Source organism: Lepisosteus platostomus, chromosome 18 (assembly GCF_059453375.1).
Source record: "Lepisosteus platostomus isolate fLepPlt1 chromosome 18, fLepPlt1.hap1, whole genome shotgun sequence".
Classification (NCBI taxonomy): domain Eukaryota; kingdom Metazoa; phylum Chordata; class Actinopteri; order Semionotiformes; family Lepisosteidae; genus Lepisosteus; species Lepisosteus platostomus.
The window spans coordinates 20879230-20886789 of NC_142628.1; the positions used below are offsets into that span (position 1 = coordinate 20879230).

The 7560-nt window shown below is 37.0% G+C and overlaps 1 long non-coding RNA gene across 1 annotated transcript; it reads right to left on the minus strand.

Moving 5' to 3' along the window:
* Positions 1-2759: 2759 nt before the first annotated feature.
* Positions 2760-4263, minus strand: LOC148645869 (uncharacterized). Its single transcript, XR_015928192.1, has 3 exons — positions 4118-4263; positions 2960-3059; positions 2760-2821 (listed from the first exon to the last, which is right to left on the minus strand). It is a non-coding gene; the product is annotated as an uncharacterized LOC148645869 (long non-coding RNA).
* Between the last annotated feature and the right edge of the window lie 3297 nt (positions 4264-7560).

Consider the following 7560-nt stretch of genomic DNA (forward strand, 5'->3'; position numbering starts at 1 on the left):
ATAAGCACGGAGCTAAGGACACTGCTCCGGGACATGCTGGCTGTCGATCCTGACCAGCGACCAGAAGCCATCCAGCAGAAGAAGCAAGTCAGGCAAGCCATGGCACGAGAGAAAACATCTTTGTAGTGACTGATAGCAAGATGTCCGTGACCAAGGGCAATTCGTCTGAGTAAAGTCTGATTTCATTTTTATGTCCCGAAAGGCTACTGCCTTTGTGCTGTAGATTTCTGATTTAGACGGGCATTTCTATGGACAACTTTGACTTTTCTGTGGGTCCAATGAAAATAAGTTTTTTAACTTATTCTTTGTTACAGTTTTCGAAAGTTTAAAGACATTCACTGAGTTGACGATAAAGGAAAAGTTTCATCTTTCACCTCTTGGAAGGTAGGCCGGTCAGAGGTACAATATATGTCTTCATGTCTTCATCCTCCATGTTTGTAACTACAGGTTTCACAGTGTTGAGCTAAGACACAAAAACACCTACAAATGGCAGATCCAAATGTATAAACCTGGGCTGAAAAAGTGTGTACAGTATATACTCTGTGTAGGTCTGATAAAAGTATTCGAGTCAAAGTGTCATATGGATACAAATTCTCATGATTTTGTATTGTGTGTTTTTTCTCTGTTCTGCTTTATTGAAAGAAATCAGATGCTCTTCCTGAAACTTACCTTAGCTGATTCTTCAGCTAAACCAGACAGACTTCTGAAATTCTCAAATATTATCAAATCTTTTTGGTGCAGAGGTGGTGGAGCCCATTACCAACAGACTCACAGCTGAAATTGCTGTGAAAAGGGCTTCTACCAAATATTAACATGTGGGTGAAAATGTATACAATTGTAATATTTCCTTTTTTCCCATTGAAAGTATAACATATGTGGTGTGAGATAGAGGTCCTCATTTAATTGCATGAAACTCTGGCACTGGCGCAACAAACTGAACAAAGTTCAAGGGGGTATACGCTTTCTGTAGACACTTTATTTCCTCTTTTTCCATACTCTAAGAAATGATTTGGGAAACCTGTGGGACACTGGAGGTCATTATACATGAGCCTGTTTCTGCACCTTTTAAGCCATTGAAACCTAGTTGCCTTGTTACAAGGTCTAATATTACAGTAGGTGTGGTTTCCGTCTCCTAATTTCTGAGAATGATCAAATTGGGGAATAAGTTGTAGGGAATACCACTCTTGCACTTCTAAGAAAAGACTATCTCAAATGAAACTCGCTATAGAAAGACATCTTGTTGAAAAATTCTTTATTTTTTGTCATTTCTAAAGAAAAAACATTCATCAAGTCCTTCACAAATGTTTTGTTTGTGACTTTCTCTGTTGTTCCCTTTCACACTCAACTGAACTATGTGTTATGTCTTGTAAACGTAATCAAACATTTCACTTAGGTGTGTGGGTTAACACAAACCCATATTGTATGAAACATTCAGTTTTTCATTCAAGTTTTTTCTAACAATTGCATCCATGCTAGGACTACAGTAAACAACACTTTTTACTAAAGTAAATGAAATTGTTCATTAAACAAGACACATTGTTTTAAATGTATGCAATACGACGACACTAAAAACAACACTGAAACTTTTCATTGAAATACTGGACGAGATTGTGCATATTCAATGGATTTCTCCTGGTGCTTTTTTTCATCAGTCTTTTCATATTCTTGTTCTCTACTCAGGTGTCTCCTGTTCCTTTGGTGATGTCTGCTGTACACACATGGTATCATACACTTGAGCAAAGTGTGATACCACCGTTTGTTCTTCTCCTAAAATAAAGATGAACATTGACAAAAGTCAGAAGCACTCTTTTCTTTGACAGACGAACAAAACAATGCAAGAATAACCATACTCTCTGTTCCTTACTCATTTCTACCTACCTGTTTGACCACTTTGTCTGCTTCAGTCAGGACAGGGTGCTGGGGCTGACTCTGAGCAATCTGAGAAGAGCTCTCTGTGATCTTCTCCCCTACAGTGGCTACATTGTACTCTGTTTGAAATCCAGGTATCGCCTCCGGTAAGTTCCTCGGTCCTTTTTGGGACTTGAAAGGGTAGAATCATTTTGTGACTACATTTCCTTGTCATGCACTGATATGTTCTGGTTTGTGTTCGATTACTGCAGGCATTCAAGTACTTTCTTTTTGTTCTAGATTGGCAGTGTTTGAGATGGTAGGAACTTGTCATATTCTCAACTCTGAATGCTCTGTAAACATACTATTTTAGCAATTCTTAGAAATCTGAAAGCAGTGTTACCTGTATCATTTTTTGTCTTGGTAGTAGTATTGCAGCTCCAACATCAGCACTTAAATAATGGTTTGTGATGTTACTTGTCCTTGGAGTTAGTATACTCCTGAGAAGTCAAGAGAAATCTTACGTAAGCATTAATTATGTTTCACTTTTGAAAGCAAAGTACGTGTCAAGTACTTTGAAGGCATTTGTTGATACTTTTAAGCACTTTCGTTGATTATTATTATCCTTCAATTAGTTATTACAAGTCCAACATTCTCTACATGATCTCACTCCATATTCAGAATGTGGGAATACAATTGTTTTAAGGAAATGCCACTGAATAGATAGTAGCTGCACTCTACAAAGATGAATTTGCTAATTAATCAGTCAGGGACACAGCTTATACTTCAGTAGTCTTAGATCATGTAATGATGATTATTGTACTTTATAACTAGCAAAATCCCCATATCCTGTTCATTGCCCCTTTTTCAGTTATGTGGATTGACTTATCCCTGAAGTGGTTAATTCTCACCTTGACATCTCATAGAACAACTGAATCTCTACCAAGGGTGAATGTGTCCTTCCTCTTAATGTCTAAAAGAAAAGGTTACAATTCATTGAAGCAAAATGCAACAACCCAAAATGTTGGGGAGGTCGTTTCCACAGTTATTTCATATGACAGTGCTTGGAGTGAAACTACATGACCATGGTGAAGAAGAAAAAACACTTTACCTTGTTCCTCCTGACTGATGTCCTTATGCGTGTTTTGGACAGTTGAGCGTTTTGTGTCTTGTCGTCTGTGTAGGCAACAGCCCTCTTCCCTGGGATAGAACTAGATGATATTTAGACACGTTAATTTGACTTCTCCATTGCTCACATTGATGTGGATATGATTATAATGCTCTGTTTTGTGGGCTTCCCAAGAAAACAATAAATCCCTTACTACTTGTTCGAAATGCAGTAGCACAGATCCTAACAAATACAAGAAAGAGAATATCATTCCTGTTTTGAAAAAACTTCACTGGTCACCTGTATTATCTAGGATAAATTTGAAAGTTCTTTTACTTGTTTTTAAAGCTTTAAGCGACCTAGCACGTCTGTACCTTACTGAATGTCTGTCTTCATATGTTCCTATACGTGACCTGAGATCTGCACATACTGGCCTACTGCAAATACCACATGTGAAATGCAGAAAGAGTGGAGAGGCTGCTTTTTGTTTTTATGCTTCTAAATTATGAAACTCACTTCCACTTTTTATTAGGCAGTCAAGCTCGGTACATTGTTTTAAAAAAACATTTGAAAATGTTGCTTTAAGTTAAAGTGGTTCTTTGTTCTTTCTATTTCTGTTTCTTTTTTTAGTTCTCTTTAATTGTTCTTATTTTATTACGACTTTCCTAATTTTTATTTATTTAATTGACATGTATGTTGCTTTACTGTATTGCTGTATTTTCCTTTACAACTGAAAGTATATCTCTCAATTTTAATATTTTATTTTTACGCTTGGTTTTTAAAGCACCAAAGCACTATTTGTATGAAAGGTGCTCTATAGATAAAGTTTATTATTATAATTTTTAATATTATTATTATACTTTGTTACATTTTTGGTTAGGACAAAGATTCTAGTAGAGGTGGCCTCTTTTACCCCGTTCCAAAAAATTGGAAAACTACCTTCAGAATACACTGACAATGACCATCTACTGTCTCCTCTAACTGTGTATTGTCATCATGCATATCTTGTGTATTATTTATTGTAGTTGGTTTTGTCATTCTGTAAAGAAGCCACCTTTCAAGGCACTATATAAAATAATGTTTGTTATTATTATTTACATTTTTCATCGTTAAATCTGGCGAAGAGTCTTAAAAGAATATCAAAGAACACGTTGCTCTTACCTTTCCATTCCAAGAAATGCCCTCAGCTCGGATTGCAGAGATTGACCTCTCTGTCTCAAATTCTGAGAAACATAGACTCGATTGAAAAATGACCATTTCCTAAGATTCACATAACATCACCAGTCAACATTTGCCACTTGACATCAATAGAAACCATAGAGTACATGACATTTCCAATCAGTTTTCTTTCAAGGTACAATACCAATCGCCTTGCCAGAAGAGTTATACTGCGGTAGATAAATATTACAAATGTCAGATACACGCAGAGTTGTTTGGATTACTATGAAAAGATTGGCAAATATATTTATGTTCATTATATTTCTTGGAGTGACAGAGCTAAAGAGAAAACAATACTTACCTTTATCTCTGCAGACAGGATCGCAAGGGATTCCCTTATACTGGGTTCCTATGTAACAAATAATACATTATTCAAAAAACATGATATTTCTCTGTCCATTGGCAGCATGATTGTTTATCATTACAGTTTTAGTTAGCTTTAATTTTGTAAACCCCAAGTAAACATAGTTTGTGCCTTTCTCTGAACTTTTTGGCATTTCAATTCAGTTGTTTGTAAGCTTATTTTACAGTTGCTAGGTTGATGAAGTTCCTGAACTGTGCAGTATTTCTTTTGGGTTTGGTGCGAATCATATTCTAGCGGTTGGGGGAAAAAAGCACAGGTGCCATCCCACCATTAAACCCTGAAACTTACCTTAGCCGATTCTTCAACTAAACCAGACATGTTAACTAAGTGTTACAGTATGTTTCAAAGTGTGTATTTTAGCAAACACAACTGAAGTTCTGTTGTCTCCTTGGAGACACCTGGAACTGGTGTGATGCTGGTTCTATGACATCATTCGTTCTAAATGTAAATGCAGGTATTGGCACAACATAGTAAATTGATGTAAAGTTATGGATCCATTTATGATTTTCACTCAGTTTGAAAGAGTTCCTGTCGTGTGGTTCAACTTTGTGTTACGGAGGGTTAACTGGGGTTCTGGCTACTAGTTAGGCTTGGTCATTCAGTCATCTGGTTCATGAAATAGGAAGCTAAGAGATCTGTGTTTTAGTTTTACTGTTTGTTTTTGTTCCATAGAATAAGAAATGTTTCATTAATATTAGTAATAGAGTAGCTGTTTCTCTAAACAGTGTGTGTCAGTTTGCACTGCAGGTGTGCCAGGTAGAGACCATTTAAGAACCCAAAAATATGCTGTCATTTACTGCCGTGGCTAATTTCTGTTAACCTTGTCTCTCACTCACTTTGATGAGCAAAATGTTCATACATAAAGCATACATTTCTGATTGGTCAGAAGAAGCTTCTTAACATATAAGGTATAAAGAAAGTCAGAAAGTTAGGCACTTAGGTCAGCCTTAGGCAGTTAACCAAGACCATAATCCGATAAGAAGCTATTCCCTTTCATGTTGCTAAATCACATGTAGGATACATGAGTTACACCTCCACTTAAGAGACCTTAAAGAGACCTTGGCCAGCCAGGAGTGTAGAAAACCGTAAAACAGTTCTTGAGGACCTAATTGTTAACTCTTAACAGGCAAAGGTTCCTTCAGTCCTATGAGAAATATTTTAGAATTGAACTAAAGTGTGTTTCCGATACAGGAGCATATGTCTGTCAGGGCCTGTTGGAGAGGCCCTGGATGAGAACCCCTGGCTGCAGTTCCACATCCCCCTGAAAGTAAATAGAGCCATAAGCACGGAGCTAAGGACACTGCTCCAGGACATGCTGGCTGTCGATCCTGACCAGCGACCAGAAGCCATCCAGCAGAAGAAGCAAGTCAGGCAAGCCATGGCACGAGAGAAAACATCTTTGTAGTGACTGATAGCAAGATGTCCGTGACCAAGGGCAATTCGTCTGAGTAAAGTCTGATTTCATTTTTATGTCCCGAAAGGCCACTGCCTTTGTGCTGTAGATTTCTGATTTAGACGGGCATTTCTATGGACAACTTTGACTTTTCTGTGGGTCCAATGAAAATAAGTTTTTTAACTTATTCTTTGTTACAGCTTTCGAAAGTTTAGAGACATTCACTGAGTTGACGATAAAGGAAAAGTTTCATCTTTCACCTCTTGGAAGGTAGGCCGGTCAGAGGTACAATATATGTCTTCATGTCTTCATCCTCCATGTTTGTAACTACAGGTTTCACAGTGTTGAGCTAAGACACAAAAACACCTACAAATGGGTGGGTAGCTGCGTCAGCATGCGTAGGCTGCAAAGGAACAAGTAATAGGTTTATTCCATGCTGATTATTCCAGCATGGAATAAACCTATTACTTGTTCCTTAACAGCTACAAATGGCAGATCCAAATGTATAAACCTGGGCTGAAAAAGTGTGTACGGTATATACTCTGTGTAGGTCTGATAAAAGTATTCGAGTCAAAGTGTCATATGGATACAAATTCTCATGATTTTGTATTGTGTGTTTTTTCTCTGTTCTGCTTTATTGAAAGAAATCAGATGCTCTTCCTGAAACTTACCTTAGCTGATTCTTCAGCTAAACCAGACAGACTTCTGAAATTCTCAAATATTATCAAATCTTGTTGGTGCAGAGGTGGTGGAGCCCATTACCAACAAACTCACAGCTGAAATTGCTGTGAAAAGGGCTTCTACCAAATATTAACATGTGGGTGAAAATGTATACAATTGTAATATTTCCTTTTTTCCCATTGAAAGTATAACATATGTGGTGTGAGATAGAGGTCCTCATTTAATTGCATGAAACTCTGGCACTGGCGCAACAAACTGAACAAAGTTCAAGGGGGTATACGCTTTCTGTAGACACTTTATTTCCTCTTTTTCCATACTCTAAGAAATGATTTGGGAAACCTGTGGGACACTGGAGGTCATTATACATGAGCCTCTTTCTGCACCTTTTAAGCCATTGAAACCTAGTCGCCTTGTTACAAGGTCTAATATTACAGTAGGTGTGGTTTTCGTCTCCTAATTTCTGAGAATGATCAAATTGGGGAATAAGTTGTAGGGAATACCACTCTTGCACTTCTAAGAAAAGACTATCTCAAATGAAACTCGCTATAGAAAGACATCTTGTTGAAAAATTCTTTATTTTTTGTCATTTCTAAAGAAAAAACATTCATCAAGTCCTTCACAAATGTTTTGTTTGTGACTTTCTCTGTTGTTCCCTTTCACACTCAACTGAACTATGTGTTATGTCTTGTAAACGTAATCAAACATTTCACTTAGGTGTGTGGGTTAACACAAACCCATATTGTATGAAACATTCAGTTTTTCATTCAAGTTTTTTCTAACAATTGCATCCATGCTAGGACTACAGTAAACAACACTTTTTACTAAAGTAAATGAAATTGTTCATTAAACAAGACACATTGTTTTAAATGTATGCAATACGACGACACTAAAAACAACACTGAAACTTTTCATTGAAATACTGGACGAGATTGTGCATATTCAATGGAT